The 12,383-nt window shown below is 32.5% G+C and overlaps 1 long non-coding RNA gene across 1 annotated transcript; it reads right to left on the reverse strand.

Moving 5' to 3' along the window:
- Positions 1-4,851: 4,851 nt before the first annotated feature.
- LOC130466268 (uncharacterized) lies at positions 4,852-9,358 on the reverse strand. The gene is made up of 3 exons (XR_008926305.1): positions 9,235-9,358; positions 8,276-9,144; positions 4,852-5,067 (listed from the first exon to the last, which is right to left on the reverse strand). It is a non-coding gene; the product is annotated as an uncharacterized lncRNA (long non-coding RNA).
- Between the last annotated feature and the right edge of the window lie 3,025 nt (positions 9,359-12,383).

The following is a 12,383-nucleotide window of genomic DNA, read 5'->3' on the forward strand; positions in this document are numbered from 1 at the left end:
AACACTCGAGGGGCGCTAAGCCTCGTGCACTCGACGGTGCTTGGGCGCAAGCCCAAGTGCTCGTCGTGTTACGATTGTCGAGCTTTAAATTTTAATTTGAGTTTTTCAGTTCAAGTAATTTTAATTAATTTTAAAAAAATAATTTAAATTGTTTTCTTGGATTTTGATTTTGAATATTATAATTATTATAAATTTTAATTTATTCTAACTATTTTACTAAAATTAAAAACCTTGAATTAATTTAAATTCGACTGAAAATAAATTAAATAAGTGGATTCAATTATCAATTTATATGAGCTTTAAATTTTAATTAAATTTGTATGTTTCCAGTTAGACTAGAAATACATTTTTATGTTTAAAATTAGTAAAGCATATGAATTTTTTGGTTTGAGTGGGAGAAATTTTAGTCATAAACTCTTGATTAGGTCTACAAATCCTTTAAGGTTAAACAACTTGATTAGAATTAATAAGGACTGAATAATTGGTAGATTATTGGTGCCCTTGATTAATTGCTGCAAATATTTATGTGATGCATACAATGTGTTTTTACTAACTAGCTATGTGGGCCATTCATGATAATGAATGGGTGAATGGTATATATTGTATATGTATTGTTTTGCAGGTTATGAAGTGACTAGTATGGCCCAAATAGGATAGAAAATATGGTTTGCGTACCATTAATTTGAATGTAATTGGTCTAAAGCACCAAATTTGTTTTTTAATTAAAATATGGTCTGCGTACCATCAAATAGTTGTAATTAGTTTAATTATAGCTTATCCTATTTGAAGAAAATGGCGCCTCCCACGGAGATTTTCAAGACGGACTTTGAAGTTGAAGCTTCAAGATGAAGTCGGGCCATACTAGATCACATTTATCTTATGCATGTTTTAAGTTATTTATTGCTTTTAAATATGTCTTATATATGCATGAGATTGTGGCTTGACTATGTTGCATGATTAAGGATTTTAGTTCACTTAAAATCTAACCAACATAGTAAGAGCCTTAAGTTCCAGACTTAAAAATTGAGTTAAAAGGTGCCATGCCAAAATAACACTTACTTGGATATCCTTTTTTCATCGATCTTAGTAATAGTTTTCCGCCATAGCGAGGTGTTGCTTATCAATACTAAAGGGGTAAGCTACACAAATAATTGTGAGTACATGTTAGTTTTGGTGAAACTCAACCATATAAGTAAGGAGTCCTTTTATGTCGTGGAAAAATCGATAGGTTTACCTAATAAGTTCTTAGACGTACCTATCAACCAAGAGTAGTTTCTAGACTATTAGCAAAAGGCTTTTGCTTACCTAGAATATTTTAGAATTGAGTCAAAATACTTAATGTGCTTAATTCTTCAATGATTTTAGGGTCTTGGAATCATTTTATTCACACCTGCCAGAACAATAAATTGGAATAAAATGCCAATAACTTGTTTAAAATTGCATGATTGCTTTAACTTTCAAGTTATTACTCATGATAAATGTTTAGACTTTGCATGTTTCAATTTATGTTTTAATTATTGTTTATAATTAAATATCTTGTACTGCAATAAACCCTTTTAGAAAGGTAACAGTAAATTTCCTCGATTGGTAGTGAATCCAAGAACGATTCACGGAAATGAGAGAAAATGAGCAATTTAAAATGTATGTTTCTTTTAGCGACTTTTATGGTTGTTTTCGAGTATCAAAGTCGAATGGCGAACCGATTGGTGCTTGTGAATTCAAAATACAATGTAGTTTTGAGATCATAAAGCATTGAGTTTAAACGCTCAGCTTTACCAATGGTTAAGAACCTAAAATCTTTTTTCCATTTAATTCTCGAATGAGTCTGGTCCCTAGACATTCGAATAGATCGATGCTTAGAGAACTTTAGAAGCTTCTGGAAAGATCATCTAGTTGAAACAGAATATTCAACATAAATTAAATGGTAAGAACCTTGTTGGAGTGACATTGGACATGTCTAACAAAGTATAAAAGTCAACACTAAAGAATTCAATTCTTAAGACTATAAGAAAGGGTACAAGAAATAGGAAAACAAGGAACAAATGAAAGGAATTTACGATTTCGTTTCTACCTATAAGTTTATGTTTAAAGAGAAGTGACCTAGAAATCAAACTTCCTTGGTACCATATACCGCTTGAGGTTCTTACTTCGGTAATAACTCAAACAATGGAAGCTAGGATACACTAATGACCTACAAGTGGGAAATGAAGCATGGCAATGCTACATTAGTTGTAGGGTCATCTGGTTTGTTTTAAGTCCTTTCAAGGCTGGAACTTAATGGCTATTTTTTTCCATAATCAGCATACCTAAATTTCTGCTTCAAACACAGAAAGACTCACATTCAAGAAAAACAAAAACAATGTTTGTTTGTTTATTTGAATGAAATGGTCATTTACGGGTTGAGTCAATATGCTTGATTAAAACAAACAACTCTTTAACAATAAGAACTTTACTAGGTTCAAATCAATCTCCTGATTTGAGTTCCACAAATCTTTGGCATTGTTACTTAGACCATATCAACAAGTTAACATTCAAAAGCTCTATTTTAATGGACTTTTGAAAGTTGGTTGATTTCTAGATCAATTTAAGACAAGCAAGTCTTACTTGTTGAAAGTAACAAAAGATATGAACTATTGTTAGAACACCTAGACAATAGAGTTCAAAGCTAAAGAAAGATTTTATGACTTTATTATTTCACATAGATTTGAGTGAATATAGGTTTATTTACTCAAAGTGATATAAATTTGAATCTGTTTGGCTAGTACAAAGATTCAGAAGTATAAAATCCACATGGCAAGAAATCATAAAAGATCTAGGATAGATCATGTTAATGATTACTTGAGACCAAAAATGATCATCAATGATTGTGTGTTGTAAATTTCACGATCTAGCTCCATAAGATATGGCATATCTAAGTTGGAATGATCGAAGTCAATTAGTACTTGATTCGATCAATGATGAATCATAAAGACTTTTCCTATGATTTCTAAACAAAATGCTCAACTACCACCAAACTAAACCAAATTCGTCAAAGCTATTGAAAAGTAATTTCAGAATATCTTTTCATAAATATATATCTAAAGAGTTGCTAAACTCAGTGGGAGCTTAGTGTTTGTTATTCAACAAACTAAGGCCCAAGTCTAGATATATATGCTTCAATGTGAGACACAAGGGTATTGTTTCTACCACGAATTTTTGAGAACATAATGTTTGTTTGCTCGAAATAATGTCCTTTTGGAGGTTCGTTTCCAAAATGACAAGTGGGAGAAAATAGAATTCGAAAGTCTTCGAAGCGAACAACAAACATAAACGGACATTCCGGAGGCTTTTCGAAGTTCTTCAGAAAATCCGAACACATATTCTTTAAGGACTTTAGAAGTGGCTTTAAAGAATAGACATCTCTTAGAAGACTTCACACGTGCTTCAAGGAGAACAGAATATTCAAAGGACTTTCAAGTGGCTATTGATATTCTATTTGTTTGATGTTCTATACCCAAGTAGGCATGGAGTTCGGGTCATTGAAGCTATGCGATTCTTCTATTAGATAGTAAAGAAACCTACAACTTGCAGTCAAACTATTATCATATAGATTAATGAGTTTGTGACTTGTAAGAAAGCTATGACGAAATATAGATTCCCTAAAATGGTTAGAGGCCATATATAGACTCAAATGTTTTAGATGGTTAAAGGCCATAAAACATACTCAATGTTTTGATGACAAAATTGAAATTTTGTTGATTTGCAAGAATAGTTTCACACCTATTGGTTGCAAGTTTGTTTTAAGGATAAAAACCATCAAACATGAGATTATGTTCACACACAAAGCTAGATTTGTTGCTAAAGGTTATAAGCAAATTCACGACGTGGATTGTGTTGAAACCTCATGAATAATCGTAATGCTCAAGTCTATAATTCAAGCAATGATTGCATATTTGTACATATGGCAATTGGATGACAAAACGTATTCCTCAATCAAATGTTGGAATAAACTATGTACATGACATGTCATAGGATTTGTGGATCCAAATAAATACTTGAAAAGGAAAGCTAGCTTATGAAATCTAAGTACAGATTTAAGCAAGCAATTGGGAATTAGAAATATATTTTAGTGAAGCTAGTAAGTATTTTAGTTTCATAAAATGTACATGACTCTTATAGATATATAAGAAGTTTAGTGGGAGTACATAAAACTTAATTGGTCCTATGTGTAACACACACGTATCTCTCTATTGTGAAATAACATTGAAATGCTAATGACTTAGGTTTGAAATTATTCATCAATAATGGACCAAGGCGAAACTTAGTGCATACTGGGTATTAAGATCTATTTACAAAGATCTTATGATATTGTTTTGGATTAAGCACTAGAGGAAAAAACCTCAAGTGCGGGCTCATTTTAAGGGGTTTAGTGCGGGCTTTTACATGTGCAGCACATGGCCTGCCCGCACTTGATGTTTCTCAAGTGCTGCCAAAATATTGGCAGCACTTGATGTTTCAAGTGCTGCCAATTTGGAAAATGAGCCCGCACTTGACATATTTTGTGCTGCCAATTTTAGAATATGAGCCCGCACTTGATATATTTGGTGCTGCCAATTTTGAAAATGAGCCCGCACTTGACATATTTGGTGCTGCCAATATTGAAAATGAGCCCGCACTTGACATATTTGGTGCTGCCAAATATGAAAATGAGCCCGCACTTGACATAGAAATGGCCAGCACAAGCATAAAAATGAGCCGCACTTGGCCTATAAATGAGCCGCACTTGATCTAGATTTGTTGTATAACCGATTTCCCTACTACATATTACAAATGGACCACGCCACTAATTAACCTCCATACGTCATATAAAAAGTATCAAATTATATAGATAATTAAATAGTATATAATTGTAAATATAAAAGTCGATTACATTACAATCATATGAAAAACTAGCATCCACAATTTAAGATTAAGTACAAGAAAAAATATCAAAGACAATCACTTGTAATGAAGTTTGCCAACATTATTTCTCGAACTTCATCTATCTCCTCAGAGGTGAAAGGCCGCTCCTTCGAATTATTGAATACCCTAAAAAGATCGACCATCAAAAAATATATATACACTTTAGTCATATTATAAATATTGAATCGTACAATAAATTAAGACTTAATTTGTTCATAACAAAGAAATAATAACCGAATAATAATAAAATTGGTTAATTTCGGTCTCAACTTTCATCTAATGAACTTAAATAAATATTTTAAAGTCCTTCCATGTTTAATAAACTTAGTTTTATGTTTCAAAGACTCATTCTCACCCATTTTGATGAAGTTATGCACATTTAAGCCTCGTTAGTTCATTATCGGTCAAATTTTGACTAAAATGGCTAATTTCGGTCCCAACTTTCAACTAATGAACTTAAATGAGTATTTTAAAGTGTTTACATGTTTAATACACTTAGTTTTATGTTTCAAAGACTCCTTATCACCCATTTTAATGAAGATATGCACATTTAAACCTCGTTAGTTCATTATCGGTCACGTTTTGACTAAAATGGCTAATTTTGGCCCTAACTTTCAACTAATGAACTTAAATAAGTATTTTAAAGTCTTTCCATGTTTAAAACACTTAGTTTTATGTTTCAAAGACTCAATCTCACCCATTTCGGTGAAGTTATGCTTATTTAAGCCTCGTTAGTTCATTATCGGTCACATTTTGACTAAAATGGCTAATTTCGGTCCCAACTTTCAACTAATGAACATAAATAAGTATTTTTAAGTCTTTAAATGCTTGATACAGTTAATTTATGTTTCAAATACTAATTCTCACCCATTTTGGTGAAGTTATGCACATTTAAGACTCGTTTGATCATTATCGGCCACATTTTGACTAAAATGGCTAATTTCGGTCCCAACTTTCAACTAATGAACTTAAATAAGTGTTTTAAAGTCTTTTCATGTGTAATACACTTACTTTTATGTTTCAAATACTCATTCTCACCCTTTTGGTGAAGTTATGCACATTAAGTCTCGTTAGTTCATCATCGGTCACATTTTGACTAAAATGGCTAATTTCGGTCACAACTTTCAACTAATGAACTTAAATGAGTATTTTAAAGTCTTTCCATGTTTGTTAAATTTAGTTTTATGTTCCAAAGACTCATTCGCACCCATTTTGGTGAAGTTATGCACAATTAAGCCTCGTTAGTTCATTATCGGTCACATTTTGACTAAAATGACTAATTTCGGTCCCAACTTTCAACTAATGAACTTAAATAAGTATTTTAAAGTTTTTACATGTTTGATACAGTTATTTTATCTTTCAAATACTAATTCTCACCCATTTTGGTGAAGTTATGCACATTTAAGACTCGTTTGATCATTATCGGCCACATTTTGACTAAAATGGCTAATTTCGGTCACAACTTTCAACTAATGAACTTAAATGAATATTTTAAAGTATTTCCATGTTTAATACACTTAGTTTTATGTTTTAAAGACGCATTCTCACCTATTTTGGTGAAGTTATGCACATTTAAGCCTCGTTAGTTCATTATCGGTCACATTTTTTACTAAAATGGTTAATTTAGGTCCCAACTTTCAGCTAATGAACTTAAATAAGTATTTTAAAGTCTTTCCATGCTTTATAGACTTAGTTTTATGTTTCAAAGACTCATTCTCACCCATTTTGGTGATGTTATGCACATTTAAGCCTCGTTAGTTCATTATCGGTCACATTTTGACTAAAATGGCTAATTTTGGCCCCAACTTTCAACTAATGAACTTAAATAAGTATTTTAAAGTCTTTCCATGTTTAAAACACTTAGTTTTATATTTCAAAGACTCAATCTCACCCATTTTGGTGAAGTTATGCTTATTTAAGCCTCGTTAGTTCATTATCTGTCACATTTTGATTAAAATGGCTAATTTCGGTCCCAACTTTCAACTAATGAACTTAAATAAGTATTTTTAAGTCTTTACATGTTTGATACAGTTAGTTTATGTTTCAAATACTAATTCTCACCCATTTTGGTGAAGTTATGCACATTTAAGACTCGTTTGATCATTATCGGCCACATTTTGACTAAAATGGCTAATTTCGGTCCCAACTTTCAACTAATGAACTTAAATGAGTATTTTAAAGTCTTTCTATGTTTAATAAACTTAGTTTTATGTTTCAAAGACTCATTCTCACCATTTTGGTGAAGTTATGCACGTTTAAGCTTCGTTAGTTCATTATCGATCACGTTTTGACTAAAATGGCTAATTTCGGTCCTAACTTTCAACTACTGAACTTAAATGAGTATTTTAAACCCCTTACATGTTCATTAGACTTATTTTAATGTTTCAAAGACGCATTCTCACCTACTTTGGTCAAGTTATACACATTTAAAGCTCGTTAGATCATTATAGGTCACATTTAGACTAAAATGGCTTATTTCGGTCCCAAATTTCAACTAATGAACCTAATGAGTATTTTAAACCCTTTACATGTTTTATATACTTATTTTAATATTTCTAAGACTCATTATCACCTACTTTGGTCAAGTTATACACATTTAAGTCTCGTTTGTTCATTATAGTTCATATTTTGACTACAATGACTTATTTTGCTCCTAACTTTCAACTAAAGAACCTAAATAAGTATTTGAAACCCCTACATGTTTATTATACTTAAATTAATGTTTCAAGATCCATTCTCACGTATGGTCAAGTTATGCATATTAGCTCGTTTGATCATTATATGTAACATTTTGACTAAACTGAATTATTTCGGTCCCAACTTTCATTTAATGAACTTAAATAATTATTTTAAACACGTTAGATGTTTATTATTCTTAGTTTTATTATTTTAATACTCAATCTCACCTAGTTTTGTCTAGTTATGCACATTTGGGTTCTTGTCTATTTGAGTTTCTTTAACACATTTTCTTCCTATTTTTGGTCATTTTGGCAAACATGTTACTTGTGCAATACCAAAGTTCACTTTGAGAAACATTATGTAAGAAACTCCTATCTAACAACAAGTTCCTGTTTCAAGAATTCCTCCAATCATGAAATAATTATAATATAAAAACACTAGTTATGAGTTAAAATGTTCCTTTTAACACTTCAGAGTTGATCAAAGGTTTAAGGTCTATGCACACTATTTAAGAACAATTTACACATTGGATTTTATTGCTGATAGGTATGTTACAATGGTTCAGACTGTTAAGTTATACGAAAGTGATGCCCCATCTTCACGTGCAGAAGAAATAAACATAAGTTAAAAACGAGAAAATGCTCAAATAACTAACCTCATAAATCTAGCTTTAAAGACCTTTTTTCTGGTAGCATTGCAAACTTGCAACTGAGTGTAAAACTTGCCATAACTAGCACTCAATGTAGTGCTTTTGGAATAGACCCCCTACAACTCTACTTGATGTAGTTGCGGTAGACGATATCTGGATTCTAGGACACTGTCATCTTTAGAGCTACCTTAAGAAGTTAATGTACATCTGAGCTTGAACATTCTCTCTATTTATGCATCAAGAAGTTGGCATAGAAACACAAAATTAGGCATATTTACTTTTGACAGGATGAGATACTCCCTCTAGTCATGTCATTTGAACATCACTAATAGAAGACTTCATCTAAAATATATAGTTGTAGAATGCAGAGTGTTTCACTCCATATATACTAATAAAATATTTTCACAAATCATAGAGATCCCAAAGCATTATCCTAGCAGATATTAGTAGTTATTAATGTATAGCTAGCAATTTCATTTTGACTAAACTGAAGGCTTATAGTGGCAGAGTTTGCAGAGTTTCACTCCATATACAAGCTGAACATAAAAACACAAACACCAAAAAGTAGGCATAGCAGAATAGCAGCAGGTATAGCAGAATAGCAGCACAAAGAATCCTCATCATGTCAATGATTTCAGCCTTATTGGCAGGATTATTGTTAAGTTGTTAACATCAGAAATAGATAATTAACGCAACTTAGTAATCCGTACTCATATTTTGATTCCTCATTAGTTTCCCTTCAATTTTTTTCAACTTAGCATAAAATAATGATCAAACTACTTTCAATGTAAAACAAAGGAACATCAAAAAAGAAAACTTACTGGGCCACTTTTGCCTCTTGCCTTGTTTATGATTAGCTCACAGAAACGAAGTTTCTGTATGAAGGAAATTAGAAATGTGAGGGACACAATCAGGGCGGAAAAAGGGGGAACTTGTAACATAAAAATGAGAACAAAATAACTTACATTTGGAATTATTAGATTCTCTTTTAAATATAGTAAATTTTCCATAGAAGCAGTCTGGGCATCTCGGAATTCTAGAGCAAGCTGCTGGTGAACAGCTCGTAGAAATATCACCTTTGTGCACCTGCAGAAGCCAATTTATATTCAGACTCTTCAGAGAATACAAAGGGAAGTACTGAACTACTGATGCTATAAATCATAAACTGGCTGAATTCTTTTTACTAGCCTGGATTACTCGTCGATGACTTGTTCCGTCCCAGTTAGCTACAAGTAATTTCCAGAGTTCTCACTACTTTCATCTTCTTCAGTCCATTGTTGCAAATGATACTCGAGCATTCACTAAACTCTTCCTTTTTAAACAATTTTCTAACTGAAGGTTTGCTTCCCTGCATGACAAGATAAAAGAGAACATAAGATGCACAACTAGAAGGAAGAGAAACCACAAAGAGTCCCTTTAAGCACACTATCTTTAATTCTACTCACTCTTCCAGTAGCTTCCGCCATTCCTTTTTCACTTCCTCCATAATTTTCTTCTTAATTTTTTACCTCAACAAATTCAAAACAAGATAAATGTCATGGTAAGACAACGCGAACTTCTAAAGCTTCAAGAGATGGAAAAGATTTTTAAAAGAGACCACAAAGCTCATATACCTTCTCAACATATTCCTCACTTGTAACAAGGCCTGCAATTTCTTTCTTGAATGCATCCTCTAACATCTACGACAATAACAAAAAAAATAATTAGGAACATCCACATATTCATCTTACTATAAGTAGATAGTTAGTCAATACAAAAGATTGTCATAGTTTTTTCAAACTCAATTTCGACATATTTATAAGTGAGGTCAATAGTTCACATTTGCATCCAAAAAATTTCCAATTCAAATTCAACAGATTAGCAGCAATAAAATGCAGTCAGTATAGACAACACTGAACATATAAATCATATTTCATCACTTCTCCAGAATCGCCAGAATCCATCATTCAAATTATAAAAAAATAAGTAAGAAACAATTATGTGTCTCTAACCAATATTATAGAATACAGAAAATTAGGTTCAACGAAACTTCAAAATCTAATAATCACAACAACAAAAAACCCCAAAATGATTCATTTTGATACACCACACCCTTCAGTCGATAAGAACCCTATAATAATACACAAACAAAGAAAAATTGAAATCACATGGACATTAATTGCAATACTACCTTGGCATTACTGGATATCCTCCTGAACTTCTTAGTGCATCTCTTAGTGCATCTCTTAGTGCATCTCCCATTCCCGCTGAACTTCTTCGAACAAATTTAACAAAGCTAATGATTGATGTACGGGGTGTCCTCCTGAAAATCCAATTCCAAAACAATCAACAGAAAGCCTAAATCAGAAATTACAACACATTTGATCTTAATAGTTCCAATTTATCGGGAAGTAGAGACCTAATTCACGTAATTTCTCATAAATCTAGTCCAAAAGTAACAAAAATAAAACCTAAATCTTTCAAATTAAACAAAAAACTAATTCATCATTACAGCAACAAGCTTATCGGAAACAAGTAATTAAATTTAAATTACGAACCTATAAGACACAAGGAGGAGCGACGCGGCGGTGTGGAACAGCAGAGACGCAGCGGTGGGGGAACATCTGCGGTGATGCAGCGGTGGGGGAACAACAGTGCGGTGTGTGCAGGAAGTTTGAATTTCGCGCCCAGAGAAGAAACAGAGAGGGGAAGGAGAGAAACCAGAGAGGGGAAGTGAGAGAACCGGGAAAATGAAGTTAGCTTGAACCAGAGGAGAGGAAGGAGAGAGAAGGGGAAATGAAAATTTTTAGGAAATATTTTGTGCGGGCTAGTTCGTAAAATAGCCCGCACTTGAACTCAAGTGCTGCTAATTTTCTAAAATGAGCCCGCACTTGTGAAAATATATTTTTTCTTTTTTTGTTTGTGCTCTCAAGTGCTGCCAATTTATCAAATGAGCCGCACATGAAGGGAAGCACATGACATTTTTTCCTCTAGTGAAGTAATGGCATTTACTAAATCAAAACACGAAAGACTCCATTGGAGACATTCGGCCCATATGAATAAATCTAAGTAATGAATGTTTGAACTATGTATAAGCATTTACTAAGTTAAACATCAAAGGATCTAAGTGAGATTCTTAACCTATATTATATGTCAAAGAATTTAGCTGGATTTAGTATCTACTGAAACTAGAATGAGCTAAAATTACATGAATAGAATTCAATTGGGAATTATTATGCAAAAGAATTTATCATGTATGATATAATATGAGGATCGCCAAAAACGTATCCTATGGCTTTAGGCATGACGAACATATACCAATCTCTATTGATCTAAGTGAAGATCAAGTAGATTGAGATCAAGAATACTTATGGTACTTGAAAAGGTACATAGGAATAGTTCTTGATTCAAGGAAATAAAGATATGCTAAATATTGATGCTACATGCATAAACACTGGTAAAGGATCAAGCAAGATCCCTTTGGAGTTAACCATTGGCAAGGACGAGCTATAGAGCATCGTGTTTTGAAATGGCAACATGGATTGGAGACCATGAGTTGTTGCGTGGGAAATTAAATATTAATTTCTATGTTCTAAGATATAGATGGAAAGTCTTCCACATATCCGTGAACTGCTTAGATAAGCAAATCCAACCAAAGCATCACTAGCAACCTAAACAGTTGAAGTAAAAGTAATTATTGCCTAAGAAGCAATAAAACAGGGTTGTTTATGTTAAAGAGTTCTTCACTGAACTTGGCTGGATCACATGTCTGCTGGCTTGATGGTTCTTCATTACAGAATGCGTAGAACCACTATTGTAGCAAGAAAGACTAGATCACAAAATAAACATACTCAAAAGATCTTATCATCTATCTCGAAGAACATTCGATGAAAAGGATATTAAGATTGGCAAAGCATGATAACTAAACCTATGCAACAAGTGAGAAGCAACACTCACATTGTAGCACTGGAAATCAAGCATAGCTTTGAATTCCATGAACTGTTTTAAAGATGGGTTTAAGGCCCATGGTTGTAAAACATTGGGGTTGAACATTTATCATATATGAAATGTATTTTCATATTCCCTTTAATCTTGGTTTAGTATTAAATGATGAGTCCCTTCAATTTGACAATAT

The sequence above is a fragment of the Spinacia oleracea genome, chromosome 1 (assembly GCF_020520425.1).
Source record: "Spinacia oleracea cultivar Varoflay chromosome 1, BTI_SOV_V1, whole genome shotgun sequence".
NCBI lineage: Eukaryota > Viridiplantae > Streptophyta > Magnoliopsida > Caryophyllales > Amaranthaceae > Spinacia > Spinacia oleracea.